The 7,353-nt window shown below is 41.2% G+C and overlaps 1 non-coding gene across 1 annotated transcript; it reads right to left on the bottom strand.

Moving 5' to 3' along the window:
• Window positions 1-6,890: 6,890 nt before the first annotated feature.
• On the bottom strand, window positions 6,891-6,997 carry LOC139033058 (U6 spliceosomal RNA). Its single transcript, XR_011485695.1, has one exon. It is a non-coding gene; the product is annotated as a U6 spliceosomal RNA (small nuclear RNA).
• Between the last annotated feature and the right edge of the window lie 356 nt (window positions 6,998-7,353).

Here is a 7,353-nt window from a genome sequence, read left to right on the forward strand (position 1 = left end):
ACAGAGTAAGGGCAGGGACCTTCTTGAGAGGACATCACATCTGATCTAAGATGAAAACACAAAGAAGAGTTAACTGGGGAACATAGGAGAAAGTAGAACAGTGATTTCCAAGTACAGAAAACACTATATATGGCTGGCCCTCAGGATCCATGGGCTCTGCATCCAGGGATTCAACCAACTGTGAACTGAATATTCAGGGAGAAAAAAAAATCCCAGAAAGTTCCAAAAGCAAAACTTCAATTTGCCACACTCTGGCAACTATTCCCATAGTATTTACATTGTATTTACAACTATTTACATAACATTTACATTGAATTAGGTATTCTAAGTAATCTAGGGGTTTCCCTCGTGGCTCAGATGGTAAAGAATCTGCCCGCCAATGCAGGAGATGTGTGCAGAATCTCTGGGTAGGAAAGATCCCCTGGAGGAGGACATGGCAACCCTCTCCAGTGTTCTTGCCTGGAGAATCCCATGTACAGAGGAGCCTGACAGGCTACAGTCCATGGGCGCAAAGAATTGGACACAGCTGAATGAGTAATCTAGAGATGATTTAAAGTATACAGGAGGATGTTCATAGGTTGTATGCAGATACTACACAATTTCATATAAGACTTGAGCATCTGGGGATTTGGGGAGTCCTGGAAACAAACCCCTGTGGATGCCAAGGGGCAACTATGTGTGTGTGTGTATGTGTGTGTGCATTCATTGATGCATACATGTATGAAAGCACATAGGTTATTTGTTTTGAGTTAAAAGATGTAAAATAGTTCTCTCATTCAATCTCTGCTCCAGAAGCCTTGTTACTGTCTAAAATAGTCCCCAACAATGGCAGGACTGCTTAAAGGAACACACACTGCCTGGAAATTCCACACCGTTTTATGTACCTGAACTCACAGAGTCCAATCCACCTTACAACCCAACGAGGAGGGCGCTGAGATACAAAAAAAGTAAAACAGCCCAAAGTCACTCTGCTCAAAGAACAAAGCCAGATTTTCAGCATAGGCTGGTCAAACTCCAGAGCTCAGAACTACCAAGCCGAACACCACTCCTTTTATATTTGTGCATCAGAGGTTCCTAATGAAATGACAGAATGCTATAGGAAGGGATGAAAACCAGAAGTCCCGTCTGTATCCTGGACTCAGACATTGCGCAAATGGTAACCCATGTACCTGACGCATCATCCCGGCACATTCCTGGTGGCCAGTGGGGCCAGGGTGGCTGGCGTCCAGGGGACAGTCTCAGGCCCTAAACCCCTGTGTGTTCACCCCAAGATGCCTGACAAAAGCTGTCATTTCCTGCATCTGTGATCTTGTGAAGAAGGTTGAGACAGAATGGCTGAGCTATCATGCCACATTCAAAGTTTAGTGCAAGCTGACTTGCTGAATTGAGTACATACCCAGCGCAGCACAGAAGAGAATGGAACACAAGCCCAGAGTGGGGTGTGAAGGAGGCGCCGGCAAGACGAGGGTGGACGGGGCAGATGTGCACGTGAGGGACCTGGGAGCTTGGGGTGGGGGAGAGCGGAGGCTAGAGAGCTCAGAAAGAGCGGGTCCCTCGGTGAACCCCAGAAAGAGCTTGCCCCCTCTCCACAAGCCCGCCAGCTAGTCATCTTTATCCAAAACCAGAGTCATGTGTGGGCATGTTATGAAGAAAACTTACCTAATTTCTCTCAACTGGGAGGTGTTAATTTGATAATTCTCAGAAGATCTGGTAAAGGACAATGAGATTAATTAAAGAAGAGAAGAAATTTTCTCTAGTCTTCTAAACACTTTTGGCTTACTTGCAGGTCTGAGTATATGTGTGAGTGTGTGAGTGTGTGTGTTTGTGTGTGTATTTGTATAGTAACACTCTTAAAGAACCTGGTATGCCTTCTATAAACTTCTCGCCTGGCTCTTGTTACAGTTTGGGGTACTTATTGGCCTTAAATCGTCTGGGACAATGACCCTGTCTTATTAATCTTTGTAGGCTAGTAGCTAGTACAATACTTGGCACACAGGAGATTCTGAGTGAATACTCGGTAAGTAAAGTAAAGAAAATCTAGAGCTTTCTCAAAAAAAGACATAATGCAAGTTGAAAGAAACAAGTTATAGTCTTTGTTTCTGTTGGCAGGAACTTTACATGTCAATATATTATCATTTCCTTATTTAATGTCCTGATCCACTGACCACTTGCCTTGTATTCTCCAGTTATCAAGAAGCAAAACTAAGACAACATCTACATTACTACCCAAGATAAGGAACCATTTGAACATATCTGTATTATTGGCCTAAGAATAACTCCAGCATTTTGATCTCTAGAAATTTTACGGTAAAAAGAAATCCTAGAAACAAAGCTGATCTCTAAGAAAATTCACAAGAGGAAATGTATCTCTGACAATATTTAACTAACCAAACTGAAAATGTCAGTTCAACAAGTCATAGAAGTTTCTGTTCACTGTCCAAGGAAGATAAATGCAACATCATTCCTTACTTAATGCCCATGAACTGCAGCACGCCAGGCTCCCCGTCCTTCACTATCTCCCGGAGTTTGCTAAAATTCATGTCATATTTCTTTCATGGGTCAAATTTGCTGTGATTTCCACTGCAATAAAAATGTTAAGAGGGAAAACATCCAGGATGGAAGACAGCAAGACGTTGTGGAGCCTTCAAGTTCCAGACGGCCAGTGACAGCACTTTGAAGACATGTGAGACTTTGCTATTATGGGCTGTTATTTACAGCTGCTCATTTCTGCCTTTCAAAACCATTTTCCAGATTACCACACATAAATCGCTTATAATTAAAATGTTTTTTATTGACTACTTATTGATTCAAGATTTCAGAATGCTCTGGTTATCACTACAGAAGGAAAAATCTTTTTTCACAGCTCCGACAGTACATATTATTACCTAAATTTCTGTCTCCTATTTGGTAATAACACACGCTGACTGAATGCATCAACTGCATTATTCTTTTCCCCACTAAAATATTATGTTTAATGAAGACTCCTGGCCTTTCACAACCAAGGCAGGCAGAATAACCACCAGCCTGCCACATCTTGGAAGCACAATCATAAATATTGGAGGAAATAAACACCAATAAGTTTTGCGACAGATGATGATGCCAATCACAAGGGGCTCCTTCACAAGGAAATCACATGAAAGATTTTGTCTTCATTGCCTTTCATGATAAGTTTATCCAATAAAATTGAAAGGGGAGAATATAAGAAAGAGGAATTACAGGTTAATTGTTATCACATTACACTTTTAAAATGTTATCCCACTTGATCCTCCTTAACAGATGCCTCCTCTGCAAACTGTCACAACTGAACAAAGAACTTTAATTTGCAGAGGAACCAACCCGATGCTACATTAATAAAGTCACTTCTCGTTGTCTCTTAATAATGAGCTGTCAGATAGCTTGCTTTGATTAAAACAACAAACTTTCCAGCATGAAAAGACCTGGCCCATGTGCGGCTTACTGCTTCCTCTTGGATGAGATGTTCCACATCTTTCTCACCCTAGCTTTGATTTCACATTACACATCTGATCTCACAGTAACCTAGCTTTGATTTCACGTTACATAAAGTTCGATCTTGAAATCTTTCAAAATCATCCCCTGAGTTGCATGGATCATGGCCATGTTCTTGGGTACAAAAGTCGTCATCCTGTCCTGTTTATTATAGATTATTTATCACGACCAGATTTCAGTCCCGGGTTGGAGTCAGTTCTCTTTCTCTCCTCCTCTGGCTGCTCTTTGCTGGCCCGGGGCAGAATACTGCCTTATGAATCTTCCTCAAGGACCCAATTATCCTGCGGCAGTGGTGTGTCACCGTCCTGACAGCTATGGGCCACGTGCCGGCCCTTCTGTCAGAGGTGAAAGACTGCCGCACCCTCTTCCTCCCCGCCTTTCTATTACAACAAGGACCAGAGAGGCGAGCGCCTTGAAAGGAGTTCGTTAGGAATGCCCCGGAGGTCAAAGACTGCTTAGAGGAAAAGGCTGAGGTGAAAATTAAAAACAGGAAAAGTGCCAGGAGAGTCCAGACAGGTGCTGCGCTCTCCCTGGGCCTGCCGAGCTATTGTGGGAGAGCGCGGCACTCAGGCTGATTTTAATTGAGATCAATTTCACAAGTACCGTCTTCGGCACAGTCCTTCAACTGATTGAAAACCAAATGAAGCTTTTGTAAGTGGGGACAGGTTTTTCTCTGATCTTCCCCACCTACTTTCTATCCAAATCCGATGAGACTCTGAACTTTTGGAGATTCTGTGCTAAAGAAAAGAGCAGCTATTCTGGGCCGACCTCCATATATATATATATGGTTTTAAAATAATTATTATTTGAGCTGTACTTTGGGGAACCTAACCTGTCACTCCAATTATTTGTCTGCAGCAAACATTTATTGGCAGGTCAGACACACGAGAGGCCCCCTGAATTCTGACAGCAGCCTCTCTTAAAAATGCAGTGATTCCACTTGGGGACCACAGGCTCAGCACCTGTGTCCCTGGCTGATTACATCCTAAAAGGGTTTGGGACATGTGGTTACGGTTTCCAGAGGATAGTCTCATGCTCACACTTATTCGAATGAGTATAAAAATCACTTGTGTCATAACAGTGATGTCACTTAATGACTAGGAACATACCACAGTCATACAAATGTAAAACCTTCTTAGTGTTTAAATAGCCTAGTCTTAAGACTCCACACACAACGGACTTCTCTCAATTTTAAAACACTGCTAAATAAATGGTTACTCCCATAACAGACAGAGGAAGGCCCTGAAACAAGAGAAAACTCACACTACACAGAATTTTATGACAGTAAGAAGACAGTTTCTCTTTAAGAGTATCATAATGAATTTAAGGTATAAAATACAATTAGTTTCTTATTATAAAGGCTAGGTAGGGTTGAAATACAGTGTACTAAAGAAAGTCATAGCTATTCTCATCTAGAGAAGTTTATGAACGATGAATGGACAAACATATGAGATGGGGTTCTAAAGGATGGAAAGTACCTTTTTATACAGGGCCCTAAAATTTCCAAATTTCAGTAAGTTATCATCACTTTCAAATAATCACTCAAACAGTTATTGCAAGATTCAAGTGACATTAGGAGGGTAAATCACAGTTTTGGTACTTGGTATGCAGCAGAAGGGGTGCACATGTGTATGCACACATGTGTGTGCAATATATCTATACATACACACACAAACTTATGTGCATGCATGTTAAGTCACTCCAGTCGTATCTGACCCTACAACCCCACAGACTGTAGCTGACCAGGCTCCTCTGTCCATGGGATTCTCCAGGCAAGAATACTGGCGTGGGTTGCCATTCCCTCCACCAGGGCATCTTCCCAACCCAGGGATCGAACCCTTGTCTCCTGAGTCTATTGCACTGCTAGCAGATTCTTTACCACGGAGCCACTGGGGAAGTATACACACACACACACACATATATATAAAACCTATATCCTATTCGTATTTGAAGACAATGTATTTATTCCAATGAGGTTACAATTGATCAAAATGCAATGGTTTTGAATTTCCTCTGAATTATTTTCAGAGCCTTCAGCACCTTCTCTTTAGCAAGATTTATTAATGTTTAGTATCTGCAACGGCCAATCTTAGATTGGAAAAACTTCCTGTGATAGTGGCCTTGATTTCTGGGCAGTGCTATCATTTAGAAGTGAGAGTAATAAAAGAGTCTCAAACAAACTAAAATACATCATTTGGGGTCAAAATTGAAACATACGCTATCAAAACAAGGGGAAAGTTGGTCCGGTGACTTAGGACTAAAGGCAACTCCAAAAGAGGACTTGCAAGACTGTTTTGAGTAAAGGCAGGTTTGGCAGAGTAAGCATGTACCTTTCTGAGTGGCTACATTCAAATCCAACAGATATTTTGGCATGTAGACACTGGGGGTTGTGAAACACACTTTATCATTATTTTATAACCAAACCTCCCTTTTTTTCTTTTTCTTTTCTTTTTGAAACTGCACGCCAGAAGAATGCAAGGTTCATGGCCATTTTATTTTTTAATTTTTAAATTTTTTATTGGAATATAGTTGATTCAAGATGTTGTGTTAGTTTTCTGGTGTATAGAAAAGTAAATCAGATCTACATATATCCACTCTTTTTTAGATTCTTTTCCCTTATAGGTCATTACAGAGTACTGAATAGAGATCCCTGTGTCGTACAAGCCTCATCACATAAGGAACAAATCTAGACTCAGTAAATCTGAAGAGCTGAAAAAAAATCAGTAGATGTTTAGCATGTATGTTTATAGGCTGGAGACAAAGAGAGACTCTACTAGTTAGTGACTGCATAGAGTTGGACACAACTGATACAACATAGCATGCACGCATGCACACAAAATTAAGAAATAATTAGAAAAAGAGTGGTAGAGTTCTGCTAGGTAAGACTTAGGAATATATCTTGAATTATAGAAACCTGAGAGCTGGAAGGGATCTTGGATACCATCTGGAGTTCTAGACCAATCCTGTCATTTTCAGAGAGGAAACATAAAGTTCAGAGAAGTTGACTGCTTTATCCAACCACATATATTAAAAGAGGTAGAATGAAAAAAATAAATCAAAGTCTTATTCCAAGTTTCCACTATACTTTGTTGTTCTAGAAACAGCATTTTTTTTTTCATTTATTTTTATTAGTTGGAGGCGAATCACCCTATAACATTGTAGTGCGTTTTGTCACACATTGACATGAATCAGCCATGGATTTACATGTATTCCCCATCCCGATCCCCCCTCCCACTTCCCTCTCTACCCGATCCCTCTGAGTCTTCCCAGTGCACCAGGCCCGAGCACTTGTCTCATGCATCCAACCTGGGCTGGTGATCTGTTTCACTATAGATAATATACATGTTTCGATGCTGTTCTCTCAAAACATCCCACCCTCGCCTAAAAATATGGAACGCTTCACGAATTTGCGTGTCATCCTTGCGCAGGGGCCATGCTAATCTTCTCTGTATCGTTCCAATTTTAGTATATGTGCTGCCGAAGCGAGCACTAGAAACAGTATTTTAAAGAAGTCATATTTTTAAGAAAACTTTTTATTACATACCTACAAAATAAATATCACTTTAAATACCTTTAGAAATGTTATGGGTTTCCCACTTGGCTCAGTGGTAAAGAATCCACCTGCCAATGCAGGAGACATGGGTTTGAACCCTGGGTCAGGAAGATCCCCTGAAGTAGGAAATGGCAACCCACTCCAATATTCTTGCCTGGAAAATTCCAAGGATAGAGGAGCCTGGTGGGCTATAGTCCATAAGGTAGCAGAAAGACATAACTGGTCATGCTCACGTACACACACACACACACACACACACACACACACACACACACATGAACACACACAGAAAT

Source organism: Odocoileus virginianus, chromosome 34 (genome assembly GCF_023699985.2).
Source record: "Odocoileus virginianus isolate 20LAN1187 ecotype Illinois chromosome 34, Ovbor_1.2, whole genome shotgun sequence".
NCBI lineage: Eukaryota > Metazoa > Chordata > Mammalia > Artiodactyla > Cervidae > Odocoileus > Odocoileus virginianus.